The following is a 19,853-nucleotide window of genomic DNA, read 5'->3' as shown; positions in this document are numbered from 1 at the left end:
TCACCGATCTGAATCGATTTTGAGCGAGAACTTCGAACAGTGCAGAGAGGGCGAGAGAGACGGAGAGAGAGAGACCGCGAAAGTGAGAGTGAGAGCGAGAGCGCGAGCGCGAGAGTGAGAGTGAGATTGAGATTGAGATTGAGATTTTCGCTTATACTGCTTATCATATTCAAAATAAAGGTGAAACAAGAGAGAAGGAGGGGGTCGAACAAAAAACCATTCCAAGGCGTTTAAAAAACGTCTTTGATTCTTGAAACGGCGCCGTTTCAATTACAGAAAAACAAGACGTTTCTAAAACGCCGTTAAATATTAGAAACAATGGCGTTTTAAAAAACGCCGTTAAAAAAACGCCGCCTAACCCCATATTTCCTGTAGTGACAAGAGAAGATCAACATTTTCTACCGTTTGGATTTCGAAATTTTGGAGGAATCTCATCAAGCTTGCTTGATTCTTGAGGTATGGAATCTTGGGAGTTAAATTGATGGGTTTAAATGGTGAATTATGAATCCTAGGTGTTTAATCAATGGGAAATGGGAATAAAAAAGTAATGGGTTAATAAGTTTGAATTTGTCTTGAAATTTCAATATTTTCTTGAAACCCTAGGTTGATTAATGATGATAACCAATGATTTGGCCCAAATTGAGAGTAGAATAATGAAATTGAGATATTGAATTATATATGTACAAGTTTAATTGGAATTTGAAAATATTTGAAAATTATGTTTAAAATTTGCGAATGAACTTTGTTATGAATGTTGTAATTCATGCTTTAATGTAAAGGAAAAATTGGGGAAATAATTTATTAAGGATAGGGATGACATGAACTTGGTTGTGGAATGTTGAAATGAGATTCAAGGATTTAGTTTGAATTATGTTGAATTATATTTAATGATGTTGAGTTGAATCATGTTGTTTATGTTGAATTGTGGTGATTATGTGAGATGGTATTGACTATGTTGATTTTAATTTTTGTGACCTAAAATGTGGAGTTTTCCGAAATGGGTTTCATCCCAAATTATTTTGCTAAATACTTGTGGGCTTGCTTAGTTATTAAAATCAAGAGAATGATTTAATGGAGTTTCTTTATGTAGATAGGAAATGTTTGGTTTTTGGTGAAAACCCTAGACATTCAGGGATTTTTGGAAAAATGTGAGGGATGTCCATACAATTCTTTTCTATCTTGAAATCAAAGTGATTGATTATAAATTCCATACTGTGTTTGCAAGAATGGTAATCTTCTATTTATAGATATATATTGAGATGGAGGAAATTGTGGTATAAATGGATGCTTAATGGTGGGCTTGTGAAGAATAATGAAGGAAAGAAAAAAGAACTAATGACTAAGTTATATATGTGTACAGGGCACACTTCAGGAGGGACAAGCACTCCGTTGTAGCACTGTGAGTAGTAGTGCGGTAGTCGTACATTCAATGATCGTTAATGATTCTTACTGTTAACCTTCTATTTCTTGCAAGTATGTTGATTAGAAAATCTAAAGGCATTATTGCGCAATACATTTTATTAGTGTTGACAAAGAATACTAACATTATGTGCAAGATATCTATAGTGATTCATGACGAACCAAGGGAACGTATAAGCACTATGGAATCATGGTATTCACGTATCTCTGAAATCATTCAATTTGTAAATGTGCTTATCTCTCATTGGTAATTATCAGGAACGTCCTGTTAAACTTAAGTTAACTCATGTGAATGATGTAACGGCTACCAGTAGTACTCTGCTAGGTACAAGTCAAATATGGTAACACATATGAACGAGCAAACAAAGGTGTATGCTTCTATATACTATTAATAGATCAAGTGAACTACGCTATTTCTTAACGAATAATTAGCTAAGACCACGGATTATTTTATATGTTAATACCTGCTAAGTATTATGATAAACAACGGATTGACTTACGAATGGCTCAACCCGAAGACAGAATTAAATGTCGATGACCTTGTCATGTAACCCACATTATAATGTAACATGTTCTGTCTTTGCTAAGTGTACTGTAATGACATGATATAACAAGAAATTTTCGATGTTCTAATATGTTACGTGTTGAAGTAATGAACAGTTGGCCATATATGTAAGGTATTCATGACATCCGTAGCACACGACCCTTACCTGGGGGTAATAATACCGTGTTTTCAAGTATGTTTTCAAGTATGTTTTCAAGTATGTTACCAGTTCAGGCATGTTACAAGTATACGCATGTTACAAGTTCAAGTGTGGTACAAGGTTATATATGTTACAAGTTCAAGTAGATACAAGTTTACGTATGTTACAAGTTTACAAGTTTAAGTCTGTTACAAGTTTACGTATGTTATAAGTTTAAGTCTGTTACAAGTTCACGTATGTTATAAGTTCAAAGATATTACAAGTTCTTAGTACCGAGAAACAAGAATGCCTTATATTGACTTGTTAGCACTATTGAAGTGCCAGGTATAATTAACTTTGAATTCTAATTTTTGTTTATGAATTAAGCATAATGCATATGTATGAATTTGTTTCTGTTTATGATATGACATGATATGTATGGTTGGTCTGTAAAACCTGTTAATTACTGGTATGGAACAAAGTGCTACTTGGAACTAAGTGCTACATTGTGAGCCACCTCTAGAGTCCATGTGAGCCACCTCTTGAGTCCATACATATATGAATGAGGCTTATAGCCAATCTGGGCCTATGGCCATTCTATATGATCTATGAGGCCAGAGGCCATTCTGTATTTTCGGTATGGAACAAAGTGCTGTACGGAACTAAGTGCTGCAATGCGAGTCACCTCTAGAATCCGTATACGAGCCACCTCTTGAGTTCATACATATGTGCAAGTTATGAGGCCTATGGCCATTCCGGATAAGTTATTATAATATGAAACAAAGTGCTACACGGAACTAAGTGCTACGATGTGAGTCACCTCTAGAGTCCGTGTGAGACACCTCTTGAATTCATACACATATGTTTAAGGGCTTCATGCTATATGTTCAAGGGCTTCACACCATATGTACAAGGGCTATATGCCAACATATTTAAAAGTTTAATGATAATATGTTCAAGGGCTATCACCACTTTGTTCAAGGGCTTAAAGCCATTATGTTCCAAGATATTATGTTTCAAGTCAATATGTTTCAAGACTGGGCCTTAGGCCGTTCAAGAATTAATACAGAATCCATTAACCTTATGCCTCATTATTTATGTATGCATTGATATGTATTATAATTCAAGTTGAGCATTGAATCGTTTATGTACTATTATTCACTGAGCTTCGCTCACTTTATATTATGTATGTTCTGTAGGTAATCACTTTGGGAGTCCGTCTTAACCCTTGAAGCTCACCCTTCAGTTGTCAACCTCAGTATGCCCAGGCTCCCAGACCAAGTCTATGCATTTATGTCAAGTTTTGTTAAGATTTTGGCTTGCACTTGAATTATTTACCTAAGGTTAAAATGTATGTATATGATCCCTTTCTATACCAATGTTTGTTTATGCGGTCATGTATGTGTATGGGTATGTCTAAAATTAAATGACTCTCATGAATGTGATCCTGGCATGTTAGGTTTAGCTCAATGGATGCTTTTCTGTGTTATTTTATTATATTAAATGCTTCCGTTCAGGCCCCATATGATATGTATATCAGGTTAAGTGTCCGTTTCTGTATGGGTCATGCCCGAACTTTTAGGGACGAGTTTGAGGTGTGACATCCACACTGAAAGAAAGCCAATGGTGGGGTGGGAAATCATAAAATGTGGCCCAAAGACCAAGAAAACCAGTTTCCCGAGAAGAAAACCAGCTGGCGGGGAAAAGTGGTCTCCAAGGAGAAAAGGTGGTCTCCCAACCTTGTACCACCTCCCAAACAAGGAAAACAAGGTTCATGCCAAAAATGAACCAACACGGATGCAAAACGAGAGTTCAGGAGGCAAAGCGCGCGGTCGGGGGCCTAAAAAACTGACTGTTAAGCACAAAAAGTGGCGTACGACCACAAAAGTGGTCTCCCGGACCACAGTGTCCCTCTAGACAGAGGAAACAAGGTGTGTTCCAAAGAACGTGCCAAACGGAGAATGTTAAGCGGTCCCGAACCGAGGCGCACGGCCGACGGCTTCGAAAATCGAAAACTAGTCTCCAAATGGGAACAGTGTCCTACGACCACGAAAAGTAGTCTACGACCACTGAGAGATGGTCTACAAGACCTCTCCCTCCTTCAGGGAAGAGAAAACAAAACTCGGTCCGCGGATTGAGTTAAAGTAGAAAGGGTCCCGAGGTCCGGAGGTGAGGCTCTCGGCCAAGAACTCCAAAACCTCGAAACGAGCACAACATGCGCGATCACCGAGCGGTCAATCGATGACATCTGGGTCTTAAGGTCGGTGAAAAATGGGGTGTCTACAGGAGTTCTTCATCTTTTTGACAGACTATCTCTTCCAATGTAGCTTGTGACAGCTCTAGGCTTGCTTTTCTTCATATGTGGAATACACTTTTAGAAGTTCATTCCTTTCAGTTTCACAGGATGAAAGTTTTCCACATAAGTCTTGCCTATCACTTAAGATCTTGATGACGTTTTGTTTTGTTGCTACAAGTTCTCCTTTTAGCTTGACATTTTCACTTTCACATGCTTTGAGCTTGAGAGAGAGTTTATTGTTGATTTTGGACAAATTCAGAGATTCCTCGTAAAGCTTTTCATAAGCTTGTTGTAGTTCATCACCATTAATCTCTTCATTGTCTTCTGATGTTGATGTTTCATCATCATCTTTTTGCTCCGCATTCTTCTTGACCTCATCCAGTCGGGTAACTAAGGCAGAAAAGTTGCTGGATGGTGGTGAAGATGAATCTCCTTTTTCATGAAATTGGCTCAAAATTTCCCATGCATTTTTAGCCTTTATGCAGTGAGCAACCCGTTGCTGTTCTTCATTAAAAATTGCTCCACGAATAGTAATCAAGGCTCTCTGATTACTCGGATTGTCAACACTTTTTGTATCTTCTTCAATGGCCTGCCAGCCTTCTGGGTCAAAAGCTCTCAGAAAAGCCCTCATTTTGATCTTCCAATACAGGTAGTTACTACCATCAAAGGTGGGAGCATGATGCAGGTTCTGACCACGAGCTAATTCCTCTGGCTTTGGAAGAGGTTGAGTGAAAGTGGACCAAAATGCCATGAAAACACTATCCCTGTCTTCTCCAGATTCAGGTTCTTCGGGTTCTTGCTCTGACCCGCTTTCATCATCCCAAGTCACAGTGTAGACTTTCTTTTGATTCTTTTTCGAAGGGCATTCAAGGGCAATATGACCAAACCCTTGACGTTCATAGCACTTAACCCCTTGCCCCTTTACAATTTTCTTTTCAGTTTTTAGAGCAAGTTTTGGTGGAAAAGTTTTGGGTTTTTCATTACTCTTGTCTTTTGAAATAGGGTCTCTGAAATTAGGCTTCTTTTTCTTCAATTGTTTTTTAAACTGTTTAGTAAACATAGCCGTCATCTCAAACTCTAAATCAAATTCAGTCTCCAGATTTTTTGCAGTCTCATGAGCACTAGTGAAAGCCACACTTTCTTTTTGTTTTTTCTTTGAAATCTGGTGGGCTTCATAAGTCTGCAAGTTTCCAACCAACTGATCAAGCTTGAGGGTATCAACATTCTGAGCCTCCTCAATGGTAGTCACTTTTGATTGGAACCTCTCGGGTAATGACCTCAAAATTTGTCTAACAACTTTAGCTTTTGGGATTTTTTCACCGAGTGTGAAACAGGAATTCACGATATCACTGAGTTTTGCATAGAAATCATCAAACGTCTCATCATCGCGCATAAAAAGGGTTTCAAATGCGGAGGTGAGACGTTGAAGTTCTACCTTTTGACAGAGGTAGTACCTTTGTGAATCGTTTCAAGAATGTCCCAAGCCTCTTTTGCTACCTCATACGTGCAAATACGACGAAATTCTTCAGGTGTGACGAAGCAAAAGAGAGAGTTGAGAGCCTTACTGTTCCAACTCGAGTTTTGGTAATCGGTTATATCCCATTTATCAAGGGGTTTAGAAATATCAATACCATCAATGGTGACAATAGGTTCACTCCACCCATAGATCACGGAGGGCCAAACTTTTTCATCGATGGATTTTAAAAACGCTCTCATACGAGCTTTCCAATAAGAATAGTTTGTACCATCAAGTAAAGGAGGTCTATGGGTCGAGTTACCTTCACGAATAGAATCCATGACACTAGTCACACAAAATCACACTCCTATAGTTTTGATAAAAATAAAGAGTGACCCGCTCTGATACCAATTGAAAATCCTAAGTGATTCGTGATTAGATCAAGATTAAAATATTCCAAATCTCAATTATTCAAAACACGCAATCTAAATCATCAAGCACTTACGAAAGTGATTTAGATTGTTGTTTTTCGGAATAAACAATAAATCGACACAAATGATTTTTACGTGGAAAAACCACAATTGAAGAACCTTCAATTGTAATAAAAAATCACGGGCGAAACACCACTAATCAATCCACTACTGAAGAAAGAAAGATTACAAAGATAATACACAAATTACCCAACTCAGTCAATTTGTCTTCACACTTTCAGTAACTCTTTCACCAAGCCTTCATCTGGGAACTAATCAACCGGAAGTTGAATCCATAACTTCACTTGTCGAATTAACGACTACGTACAGAATCAAACGCCTTTTGAAACTCTACGTTTGAATCTTCAGAATCCACCGAAGAATAACTCTCTTGATTATGAAGAACCAAACACCTTGATATTTGTATCTTAGATCATAGGTTACAAATCTTCTCAAAAAATCAAGGAAAAACTCACCACAATCTTCAGAAGAAAACTTCAAACAAAACCCTAAAAAACCTTAAACAAGATCTAGGAGAAGTAATCCTAAAGTTGTCCCAACATGCGAATATATAGAATCTGAGATCGCATGGTCCGCTCGAGCGTGGGATTTCCCGCTCGAGCGGAGACTGCCTATTCCGTAATTCATATAAGGTCCATGCTCGAGTGGAAGTTTCCACGCTCGAGCGTCGAATCACACCATCCAGTATATTTGCAGGCTTGATAGAGATGCTGTGAATGAGCAAACCCCGCTCGAGCGTCACTTTCCCCGCTCGAGCAGGAAGACCAAAACTGGAAAAAAAATGAAAAATTAAAGCATGTTACAACCTTGGTTTTAATCCATGGAATTTGACAACAAAGGGTCCTAATAGAGAGGAAATATTTTTAGAGAAAAAGAGAGATATACAAAAGTGATCTGAAATATCAGATTCACGAACTAATATAACATGGTACACTCGAGCGTCGAATACACATTCCCAGTACTTTTGCAGATAGGTCAAACTTCTGCAACCAAACATTCTCCGCTCAAGCGCATAAACGGTTGCTCGAGCGGACAAGCAAATTCTAATGCATTTTGCATTTTTGCTTCGGGGCCGCTGCCCCTTGACCCCGTCAGGGCGCTGCCCTCGGACCCGCCAAGGGGCGCTGCCCCCTGGACCCTCGCGAGTTGACCGAGCAGCTCGATCCCTAACCTAGTGAGTGAAATGGCAAAACATGAAGGATACGCTACAACCCGATAACCAAAATAAGGGGAATACAGGGTACTAAGATACGTAACACCGTTCAAAACCATACCAACTCGAGCCCGGAACACCACAAAGAGACAGGTCAAAACCGGGATCGCTACACTAACTTTCAGTCTTGCTTGGAAGTGCTGGTTTTATTTCAGCCATTTTGTGTAACTCCTTTTCTAGTTCAGCTAAGAGGTCGTGCTCTAATTTTGTTCAAACTAGAAAAATCTATAGTGTAAATTCTACTGAGATTTTACTTCATGCACCAAACTTAATCCGATTAGAAAAAGTTTTTATATGAGTAACTATTAGATATAATGCATAAGGATCACACAAGAGAAATTTAAAACATCTCACTTGTATTAGAAATGTGATAAAAAAAAATTAGAATAACATTTTAATCACATTCAATTTAATTAAATATGATAGTATTTATTTTTAATCTCACTTTTATTAAAAGTGTGATTATATATATATATATATATATATGTATCACAGTTGTTAAAGAAATGTGATTGTTAGGGGTGCAAATTTGGCCCACCAGAAACCAACCAACGACCCGGTGCAGCCTGTCCAGGCCTAGGCCCAAGCTCGATTCTAGCCCGAGACCCTCAACTTGGGCCTAGGCCGTCTGTTTCAAATCCCAGACTGGCTCATGAGCCCCATTCTGCTGGTGTCACGTTCCAAACCCGCCCCCATAGGCTTAGCGTCGTAACCGGCCAGTAATCCTCGGATTACAAAAGGCCTCACGACATAATAGCATATAACAAGGGGCTGTGGAAGCATCATACAGAATATGTATAGTCCATTGAGTTACGCCGACATACATGGAACGGATAACTTAAAACTTCTTTATAACAAAATGCAATATTTACACACACTCCAAGTACATGCCGTCAGACATCTTGACCAAACACAACATAGTGCAAACATAGTCTAATGTGTTTACAAAAACAGCCATGAAACCTGACTTCAATCGGAACCTCCTCGGGAGGCATAAGGGTTGGCTGACAAAACTGAAGTATAGGCCATCAACTCTGGGCCTGATCACGTACTTGCTCACCTACATACATAATATAAACAGTGAGCCAAAGCCCAGTGAATAATAAAAAAGTAAAGATTTTATGGAATGATGTCCATACAGAAACAAAGCCTTGTACATAATTGGATATCATAACAGAACAGATTCATTGGCATAGTTACATTCGTATTCAAAGCTTGTACGTGTATCATATCATATCATGTGACACATCCATTAGCATTAACCAATCCAATGACCCACGAGGGACTGCCATGAAGGCTTTCTGATGACTCATGTGTACAGAGACGTTTCTGATGACCCATAAAGGGACCTGATGACCCATGAAGGGACGCATATCATATAATGCTAAGGATGCCACGAATAACTTTCAGAATCTTGGACAATCATTCATTTGTTTCAAACATAGCATAGCAAGACTAATTACTTCATATCATAATGTTCAAAAAATACTTAACATTGAATATAACTTTACAAAGTTATTACTCACAAATAATTGGTTGCCCCAATTAGATGGCAAAATAGCACTTCACTTATCCTGAGGCGTGTGACCTACACGAATACACATACAAATACACACTTGAAACACACGTTCGAATTATATATAACTTACTTCGTTTGTTCTTAGTGTGATTTTAGCCTTTAACTTCATTATGGAGTCTTAATCATGGCTTAGGAATGCCTAGGATGGAATGAGGATGTAAAAATGTACTTGAAACACTTAGCCAATTTTTTGCTGAAATAGGGGTCACGCTCGAGCGTGGCTTTTTTCGCTCGAGCGGACATGTCAAATGTGAGTGGTCGCTCGAGCGTAGACTCCTTCGCTTGAGCGGCCTGCAAAATGTGAAAAAGTTTTGGTTGCATGAAATCTCCGCTCGACGCTCGCTCGAGCGTGAGACACAGGTCCTCTCTCGAGTGTAAGTCTTGTCGCTCGAGCGTGCTTCTACACATACAAAATTATGAGAGCTTGCAATTTTCGCTTGAGCCAGCCTTTTGTCGCTTGAGCGGAAGCATGAAAACAAAAACGGTCGCTCAAGTGTAGAATCCCTCGCTCGAGCGTGGAAGCAAAATTCTGGGTTTTCCAGATTTGCTCCCAAGCTTCAAAACATGAGTTCAATTTTTCAAAACACATCTCTTGGGCCCCAAAACTTGAGATAACATAATAAACTTGTAAAACATGATGAATTGAGAATTATAACACAAAATTATGGCCCAAGAGTTTGCCAATTGTACAAAATTCCAACATAACTTTGTGAATCTTTCATGAATACAACATGTATGAACTCCCTTGAATTCAAACACTTTAAAACAAGACCAAATTTGGAAAATTGATAGAAAACATGATGAATTCTCAAAACATAGATGAGATAAACACATGCATGAAAGAATTCTTTGAAATCATGCTCAATTTGTGAAGAATGCACATGCATGTATGGTATGGCCTAATTCCTCTCAATTTTAATGCAATTCATCCATGAATTCACTTAATTCATCAATAATCTTGTAGAATCCAACTCAATTACTCAATGAAGAGTTCAATTTCTTACCTAGGGGCTTGAATCTACAATGGTTGAAATTAAGATCTTCAAATCTTCTTCAAATGCCAACAATTCTTCTTAATTGAATTCAAGGCTCACCAAATTCACAAACTCAGGACTCTCACTCTTTCTCTCTCTCTCTCTCTCCTTCTCACATTTTTGGGGCTTAGAGGACTCAAAGATGCATGTAGATGAAGAAAGGAGTAAGTGGGAGTGTATGGTGATCAATGGAGCCCACTAATGTTTTAATTAAGCTTAAACAAAAGGTGTGTCCAATTAAGGTTAATTAGCGGACATTGATTTAATCTAATTTGATCGTTCCAAATCGAATTTTAATTGAACTTACCATAAAATTCTATAAATCCCAATTAGCACATAAATTAAGCCAATTTCTGATTCGGATGCCGATAAGGCCTTCAATTCGCAAACCGAAAGAAAAACATAAATAGATTTTCTTACGTTAAACAGATATCGACATAATTCATGCAACACACATGCAATTTAATTCAGAATTTCACCTTAATTACCAAGTAAGCATAATTAACCATAGTTTAACGTTAATCAGGGATCAGGGTTGTTACAGCTAGGTCTTGGCCAAAGCCTAGCCTATCGGCCCACTCGAGGCCTAATGTCATTTTTTGTGGAAAAAAAAAAAATTGGTGGAAAAAAATAAAAAAATAGTCAAGCCAGCGCCCAAGCCTAAGTTTAGGCTTAAGCCCATTGGCTTGGCTCGAGGCCTAGCCTATTAGCCAGCTTGTGGGCCGGCCCAACCCAACCCAACCCAACCCAAATTTTGGCGGGAGCCTGTGCAGCCTGACAATGGGTTGGCCAAGGCCAAATTTACACCTCTAGTGATTTTTGTTTTTTTCAATGGTGTTTTTGAATTGGGGATGGAAATGTATCTATGTGTCAATATGAATCATCTGGACGATTCAATCCAAGGGCTAAAAATATGGTTTAAATGAAAGGCTGAGATGATATACACTCTAGTCCAATGATCTATATTTACCATCCCATCTCATAGATAAAGAATTTGATGAGTTTCAAAATTTAAAACTCAAACACCGACCTCTCTTTTTCATCTTTCTCTCTCTCTCTCATATCCTAGTCCCTCCTCAACCTTCCTCCCAGACACCTTTTCAGCTTCTCACTCCCTCAATTCCCTTCACCATGTCAACCACCTCTCCTGTTTTAGTTTTATATATATATAGAGATAAACGATTGAGATGATTTAGGGCTTCGTTGATTACAAGCTTCAGAAGTCAACATGGAGGAATGAGATGGTTTAAGGCTTCGTTGGTTACAACCATCTACTCCTGAGATCCTTCAACAAATGGTATGCTCCCTCTGTCTCTCTGTCTCTCTCTTATTTTGGTTTCTATGGGTTTCTCTACTCTGGTTTACGTTTATATGGGTTTTTAAGAAAAGCTATGACATTATTGTTGCATATTTGTTATAGGTTTTAGAGTTCTTATCGAGCTTCTTTGTTATACCCATTGTAGGTGTAAATTGGAAGAAGTGTCAGCAAAGGTGTAATGTTTTTTTCTTTTTTTTTTTTGATTTATTTATTAGATTGCTATTTTTTTATTTATTTATATTTATTTGTTTGTAGTATAAAGAATCATTTGCTCCGTATAAAGAATCATATGTTTATTTATTTATTAGTGCATGACCCGTATCGATGGCACTTAATATAAAAAAAATTCACAATTAACTTAAATTTGTATGATACAGTAATATTAGGAATCAATAACTCAAAACACGCCCACACAAATATGAAACAACATTTGATGATAAAGGTAGCTTCAAATGGTTAATAAATTGCAACTCCAAATTAAACCCTGGAGTCAAACTCCATTCTACATTACCAAAATTTAAATCACTCCATTCTACATCACCAAAAATTAAATATGAAATAATCAACAAAATAACATTTCTAAACCAAATATATTAGGGAAAAAGAAAAAAAGAGAACAATATTTATATCCAGGCCTTATTTGGAGTATATATTTTAGCCAAAAAGTCATTATAAGTGATCACTCTCCTTATTTTTTTATATATCTTTTTATAAAAAGTCAAAAAATTACTAAAATAGTCTATTCCTAAATAAGGCATCAATTCCATTCAATTTATTTTTGCTGCAAGTAGTGGATGAGATCACCAACAGAAAGGCAATCAATCTAAATCCAAATGCACCACAGTTGATGCTGCAATTTCTTACCAATCTCAAACCTCGCAAACCCCAACCTGCCTCATCTCTAGAACCATTAAGCTAGTGAGAATTCGGTCGTTCCCGTGTTTATATCCACGATGGTGGTTATGGAGAGAATGTGATAGTGGCTAATATATATAATAAGGGAAGGGGGTTTTTGAAACTTGTTGGGACTTTTGTCTAGGTGGCAGATTGTTGGATGGATAAGATTGTTTAGTTTTAAAAATAGGGGGCTGAGATGATTTGGTTTGTAACTCGTCTTCTCTCTCTTCACTCTTACAGAGCATTTCTCACGCTTCTCTCTCTCTCCCTCTCTCTCTCTCAATTCCAAAGGTTTCAAATTTTAAAATTTCATCTGAATTCTCTCAACCATCTCAGCCCCTCATTCTGAACCGAGCAGCTACCGCCTCAGCCATTAGGAGCCCCCTTCATCTCACCACCACTGCAGCCTCTTCCTCTTCAAGTCTAATCACCATTGTTGGTGTGTGGAAGAGCTGAAGATATGATTTTGGGGGAAAATTTCTTTATTTTGATCTTATTTTGGTCTCATGTTTATTTTATTTTATTTTTCCTTTTTTTTTCGATTTAACTGCAGTATGTTGATAGCTGTGGTGTGATTTTGATTAACTTTTTTAGGTTGCTATGGCACAATCAAGTGGATTGGCCCCTCTCCTCTTATTCTATAACAGGAAAGCGATTCACATCTTGGGGTTTTTTATTCGCAAACCTAACTTTTGAATATGACAATGGATAATTCACATTTTAGGTTTTTTTTTTTTTTTTTTTTTTTTTTTATCCCCTAGACCATTTTTACCCATCGGTTAACAGCCCTTTTTTTGTGAACATGATAGTATTATGATTTTTTTTTTTTAAAAAGAAAGAGCAGAAATTGTTTGATCAAACAAGTGAAAAAGTGTCGAGGATATTTTAATGCGTTCCTAAAACTTGCTATTCAGTTGATAGAGCTCTCAACTTTGCTTAAGAGCATCTCTAATGCTTTACTTAAAATTTTCATCAAATTTTACTTAAAATTGATTAAAAAAAAAAAAGAAGCTTGATTTCATATCGTGCGTTCCAACAGCGTGATTTGGGATTTCATCAAACCATCGGTCAACCGGGAGGATGATCAGGAGGAAGACCGGCCGGTCGATTGGCTAGTGTAATTTTTACACAAAATTTTACAAGGAGATGGTCATTCGGGGGACATCTGGCCGGTCGTTCGGTGGGAAAAATAATATGTAGCTCCAACGGCTATAAACAATAATTTGATGAAAGACAAATTCATCCTCAATTTGATGAAATATTTGAGAAATTCAGAATTTGATGAAACATTTGGTGCTAGATTAAAGCAACAAAATGTGGATTTTTTCATCAAATTTAAATTTAATAAAATATTTGGTGTTGGGTTGGAGATGGTCTAATAAAGCTTTCAATAGGCATGAACAAGGTGGAAATATAGGGCTGGTGGTTTGTTTCTAATAAAGTGTCAAAAAATTAAATAAAAAAAAAAAGAAAGAAATAAGAAACGTTGTGTAGCGTATATTTGGAGGGTTTGATACTTTTTTGATACTTTTCTGTGTTTGAAATTTTAATTACTAAAAAAAATTTAATTTAAAATTACAGCAATGCTAGATATCATAAAAAACATTTCATGAAAATAATCATGAAAGCTTTGTGACCCTTGGATTACACTTAGAATAAAACACCACACACTAATCAAGGTAATCTAAGGATCATAAATTTTTCATGATCATTTTTATGAAATTTTTTTTATGATCCCTAACTTTTCCCTTAAAATTATAGGATTCGAATCACCTTACATGTAAGTCTTCTTCCCCATGTATTTATTGGGGCTTCGCCTCCCATTTTGAGAGTTAGTTTATATTAATTATGTGTTGTAGTGGATATTCATCATTATGATGGTAATTTATTAGATTTCATTATAAGAAATAGTGTAATGTATATTGTGTTTTTGATTTTTGATTATGTGTTTTATTTGATTGGGTTTGTGTATAGTGATTGGATATTTAAAATCCTGAAATTCATTTTTAGTTTTTTATTTTATTTTATTTTTTAGTTATACTTTGTTTAGGTATCTATTGGTTGCTTCATTTGGTTTCAATTGGTCAATTAACTTATGTATTACTCGGATTAATATGTATTTTGGTCTATTACGAAATTATTGAAATTATCTTTCATAAAAATTACAAGTTTGAGCACTACTAACCTGCAGCGATGTCTAAAATTATGGATAACGTTCCTAATTTTGGTCATGTAAATTGTCTTTTTTTTTATTATTTAAATTTATAATATTTATTATTCTCTAATCAAGTTATGTACATATATATATATATATATATAATATTTATTTCACACAAACAGAACGATATCTCATAGTGACAATCTTGAAAAAAGAGTAGGACTAAGACCATCATCCAAAGACAAAAGTAAAGTTACTTGATTTTGTGGCAGATCAAACTAACTTATTAGCTTGTCCTGGTCTAATTTCAGGGCTTCTAAAAGCAAACCATTTAATCTTGTGATCTCCCTTGGGTGCAAGAAAGTTGCAATCAAGAATATGGATATGCAAGCTTTAAAGGAATTCCTTGCTGAACCACATGTTCATCATTCGAACCTGATACAAGATGGACAAAAGTACTATCAGGTTCTTTTTTTTTATTTGATATGGACTTTGCTGACATTTAGAATTTAGAGTAATTGGAATAGAGTCCATTTTTGGAAATCCTTTTTATTTTTAATCCCTCAAAATTTAACACACTCATTGGTTATTGCTCCATTAAACACACACTCATTGGTTATTGCTTTGATGCAATATAAAACAGGGCACCTGATCTGTGCAAATTGGTTACCAGGTCATGGACTGAGTACATATATTAGGAAAAATGATATTAAATCAGAACATAATTAATAGAAGCTGTTATTAAATTTTTAGGTGATTGGATAACTGGACCATTGATTTTATCAATTGCATTCTCTTTCTTGTTGTGGTTGAAATGACAAAAATAGGCTCCACCTCTCGAGCCTTGGCTTGATAGTTACAAGTGGGATATCCATTAATTTTTTTATTTTTATTTTTAAAAAATAAAAAAATGAGTAAGTTCATTCCTATGCTTCTAACGGTTTCTGAATTAATTTGTGTTACTTTTATTCAGGTTAGAACTTGTTTGGAGAGATGCAAAATATGGTCAAATAAGACAGAATATTCAAGAACTCTGAGTTTTCTTTAAGTTTTTTTCATTTTTTTAATTAAATTTTTATTGTGTAATTACAGTAAAAAAATATTTTAATTTCTTAACTTTCATTGTATATATATTTTTTCAACATTCGACTTTTATTTATAAAATATGTGAGGTTATTAGTTATTCATATGTGATCAATGTTGTGATTCAAAGAAAATTTGTACAAATAATATTAATTATATTCAGATTTTAATCACGGTTTATATGCTGCGATTGATAGTCACATTTTGTGATCGAATCTTTTTTATTTATTTATTTATCATACACACTAACCGTGATGAGAAATGCATATAATTGTGATCGTATCTCATTATTAATCATGGATTATTTAAATTCAATATCAGGTTTTTTTGTTATTAATCACACTTAAAATCCGTGATCTAAATGTTTATTATCACAGTCAAAACACGTGATGGAATTATCTTTTAATGAAGGTCAAAAAGTGTGACCGAAATTGATCCTTAACAATCACATTCTCAAATATCACGTTTTGACAAAATAAAAAATTCGCGATTAAATAACATACGTTACACTTAAAATTTGTGATCTATTTACGATTTTGTTGTATAATATTAACAGTAATACTAGAGACTCTAAAAATTCTACCGAAATTTCTACCAAATGTCTCATATGGGCGTAGTAAAACTTTGGAGATTTCTAACATTTTTGTAATATTAATACAATGGTGTTAATAAACAATGCTCCTTGTCTTAAATTATTTGTTTATTTTCAGCATTAGTGACATTTTATTAGTTCTTATAAAGTGTTCAAAATTGTTGTAAAATAATATATTAAATAATATAGACAGCATTTAAAAGAGCAAATCACAAGGACCACCCATGGCTATTGCCCAGATTACAGTTGACCTGTTGATTTAGGAAAATGACACTGGCCTTTCTTGAAAACTTAATTGCATTACACTTGGACTCACGCTGTTAATCCACTGTTAGAAAAGTTGGTGTTAATCACTAATATCATCAAATTTTAATTTACAAAGTAAGGAGCCCAAATAATCTACTAAATTTTCTTCCAAACCTCCTGCATGGTGTGAGAGGTTTGGTAGATTATTTGAGATTCATAACATTTTCTAATTTTAATTAAAATACTAAATTTATCTTTTACAAATTTTAAAATAATTTTTCACAAATAAAAATAAATAAATAAACAATGTGTGAGCCTAGTCATCCCCAAAATCCCAAAACCCCTCACTGTCACTAATTTTGGTGTGTTTTGTTTATAGATCATCTTCTTGCTTATTGTTCAGCTTTCCAGATTGCTTGTTCTAGCTGAGGCTGTTGATAAGCAAGTCCTTTGAAGTATAATTATTTACAGTTTACATACATTTAGTTTCTTAGATTTTTTTTTCTTCTTCCTTTTAATAATAATGTTGGGAATATATAAGGGAAGTTGCCATTGCAGTCGCGTGAAGAAGGAAAAAAAATTTAGCTAGGTTTTGTGTATGGAAAATGTTATGAATTTTAAATAATTTATTAAATATTTTATCAAATTTTTTATTTGGGTGTGAGACTTATACAAATCTGCACATCTTACACCCATGTGAGATGTTTGGTAAAATATTTGATAAATTATTTGGGATTCCTAACATTACTCTATGTGTGTAAGGGTACATTGGTCACTTCACTGTGATTTACAAAAACAAAATTATAAGTTTATTTTGGACCAATTTAGAAACATGATTAAAAGCTAAATTTTAGTTTTTAACTTATTTTAGGTCAGATCATCCCTCTAATTTTTTACACGTTTTTTTTTTTTAAAAAAGAGTCAAAATATTAGCTTTTAATCAACTTTCCAAAACAACCCTTTGTCTGTTAGCTCATTTAACTTTGTGATTAATATAGGAGTGATTAGTGTAATTATGTTAAAAATTATAGAGTTAATTTTATTTTCTTCAAATAGTTCAGTGTAATTTACCTCTTTTTTTATGGATAAATTACAAATACATCCTCGAAGATTTATTTAAAATACATATTATCTCTTGTGGTTCTAAAAATTACAACTATCCCCATTGTCTAAATTTGTCATTTAACAGAGTTGAGAAAAAAAATAAATTTCTAACAATCCTTTTATACAATAATGAAATTACCAACACTCTAAATTAAAATATATTAGTGATATCATTAAAAATTATTAATTGACTTAATAATTGATTAACAGTTCAAATATTAGACTGGACAAACTTCAGATTTAGATTAAAAAGGAGGATCAGAGGGAGAGGAAAATCAGAGGTGAGGAAACCACCATCATCTCCCACGCTCTTGGCAGGAAATTTCAGAGGGAAAAGTAGGAGGGATTTGTACCTCTAATTTTAAGCTAATTGTTTAATGGTTTTTTGTCCATATATTTTTTTTATAAAAAATTTGTGCATTTCTTTGGATAACATGATTTTTATTCTATGATTTTAGTTTAAAATCCCAGAAAAAAGTAAAAATAATTTAACATTATCTAAATTTTTTCCAAAAAAATGAAAAATAAAGATGAAAAAAGATGGAAACTGAATGCAGGTGGGAGTTGAGAAAAAAAAAAATTATCAACATATTGAGGGATGCAAGTGACACTTGCACCTCGCTGCCTTTCATTTGTACCATACCATAAACACAATTGCACCCCTTATGTGTTTATAATTTCTTTTTCCAACTCCTATCTGCATGTAATTCTCCCAAAAAGTGATCCAAATGTTTTTCTCAAATTGGACCTAAACACCCTTTCCAAGAGCTTCTAATTCTTTTTCTCAATCCTGCTAACAAGTGAAGCACCAAAAAAAAAACAAAAAAAATCCCCATAAAGATATATGAACCAAAAAATACAACTTTGTTTGGTTGTGTTTTTGTTTTTTGTTTTCAGTTTTTATTTATTGGAAAACACACAAAATTTATTTTAACTTTTTATTTGTGTTTTCATTTCATGCTTCCAGAAACAAGTGGATTGTTTCCAAAAAATTCTCAAAAATAATTTTCAAAAATAATTTCTCAAATAAGTTTTTTTTTTCCTAGAAAACGAAGAAAACAAAGAGGATTTTTATATGTCACCTAGTTTTTAATCATTTTATATCACTAGAATACTTGACAATATATCATTTATTTTTAGGGATAATTACCCCTTAGTGACAATTTGATTTTGATTTTTTTTTTAAACAGATGGAAAAGTTTGTAATTTTAATTATTAATATTGATAAAATTTATCGTTAATTTGTAATTATTTTTCAAGTTTTACCTTGATATAAAATTCTCCCTTATTTTTATTAATTATTTAATAATTATTTTGAAATAAAAGAATTAAATATAAATATTTGACATAAGCAATGATACAAAAATAAGGATAGATTACACTTTACCCTTTTTATGTTTAACCATTTTCTCACTTTAGCCCTTAAATATTTTTTTTCCCCACTTTAGTACTCTATGTTTTAAATTTTTCTCAATTTACTCTTATAGCTAACTTTTGTAAAAAATTAGACAAAAAAATGCCACATTAACTACTACATAACATAAAAAAATATATTATTATATTAGAATTTGAGTTTGTGTTAGAAGTGTAAGTTATATAAAATAAAATATTTTAATACTGCGTGATTGTTAATGTGCAATTTTCTATCTAATCTTAAACATAAGTTAGATTTTTGAGAAAATTGGAAAGAACTTTAAACATAAAGGGTCAAAATGAGGAAAAACCTAAATTTTAAAGGTCAAAGTGAAAAAATAGCCAAACATAAAAGGACAAGTGTAATTTACCCAATAAAATAAAAATGTAATGTTTGATAACATTCGTATTTATAATTTTCTATTTATATTTACAAAATTTTTAAAAACTATAACAAAAAATTGTTTGGTTTCTATTACTATTGTTTTCAAAAAGTTATAAATATGGTCTACAAAATTTATGTAAATACAAAAAAGTTTGTTTCACTTTTTTTCCCCTCACTTTCTAACTATCACCTATTTGCTTAACATTATTAGCTACTAGTGTCAATGATCTCTTCCGCCAACCACTTCTGGTCACCACTTCTTTTAACCACCAACTACTTGTCTTCACCGACCACCTCCCACATGTAATAATCACTTTTGGCCATCACATTTTTTTGAAAACCACATTTAATTACTATTTTTGGTGATTTATCGACCATCATCTCTAATTATTGACAATCACTTTTGACTAACACTTCTAGTGCCTACGAACCATCTCTCACGAGACAACTACCTTCAATCACTACTTTTCGTGATTCGACACTCAC

The 19,853-nt window shown here is 34.3% G+C and overlaps 1 long non-coding RNA gene across 1 annotated transcript; it reads left to right on the top strand.

Moving 5' to 3' along the window:
* Nucleotides 1–377: 377 nt before the first annotated feature.
* LOC114279199 (uncharacterized) lies at nucleotides 378–3,570 on the top strand. The gene is made up of 3 exons (XR_014343317.1): nucleotides 378–456; nucleotides 1,361–1,399; nucleotides 3,302–3,570. It is a non-coding gene; the product is annotated as an uncharacterized LOC114279199 (long non-coding RNA).
* Nucleotides 3,571–19,853: the final 16,283 nt, after the last annotated feature.

The sequence above is a fragment of the Camellia sinensis genome, chromosome 10, assembly GCF_055761805.1.
Source record: "Camellia sinensis isolate YWXY chromosome 10, ASM5576180v1, whole genome shotgun sequence".
NCBI classification, from domain to species: Eukaryota; Viridiplantae; Streptophyta; class Magnoliopsida; order Ericales; family Theaceae; genus Camellia; species Camellia sinensis.
This window is presented reverse-complemented; position numbering and strand designations above follow the sequence as displayed.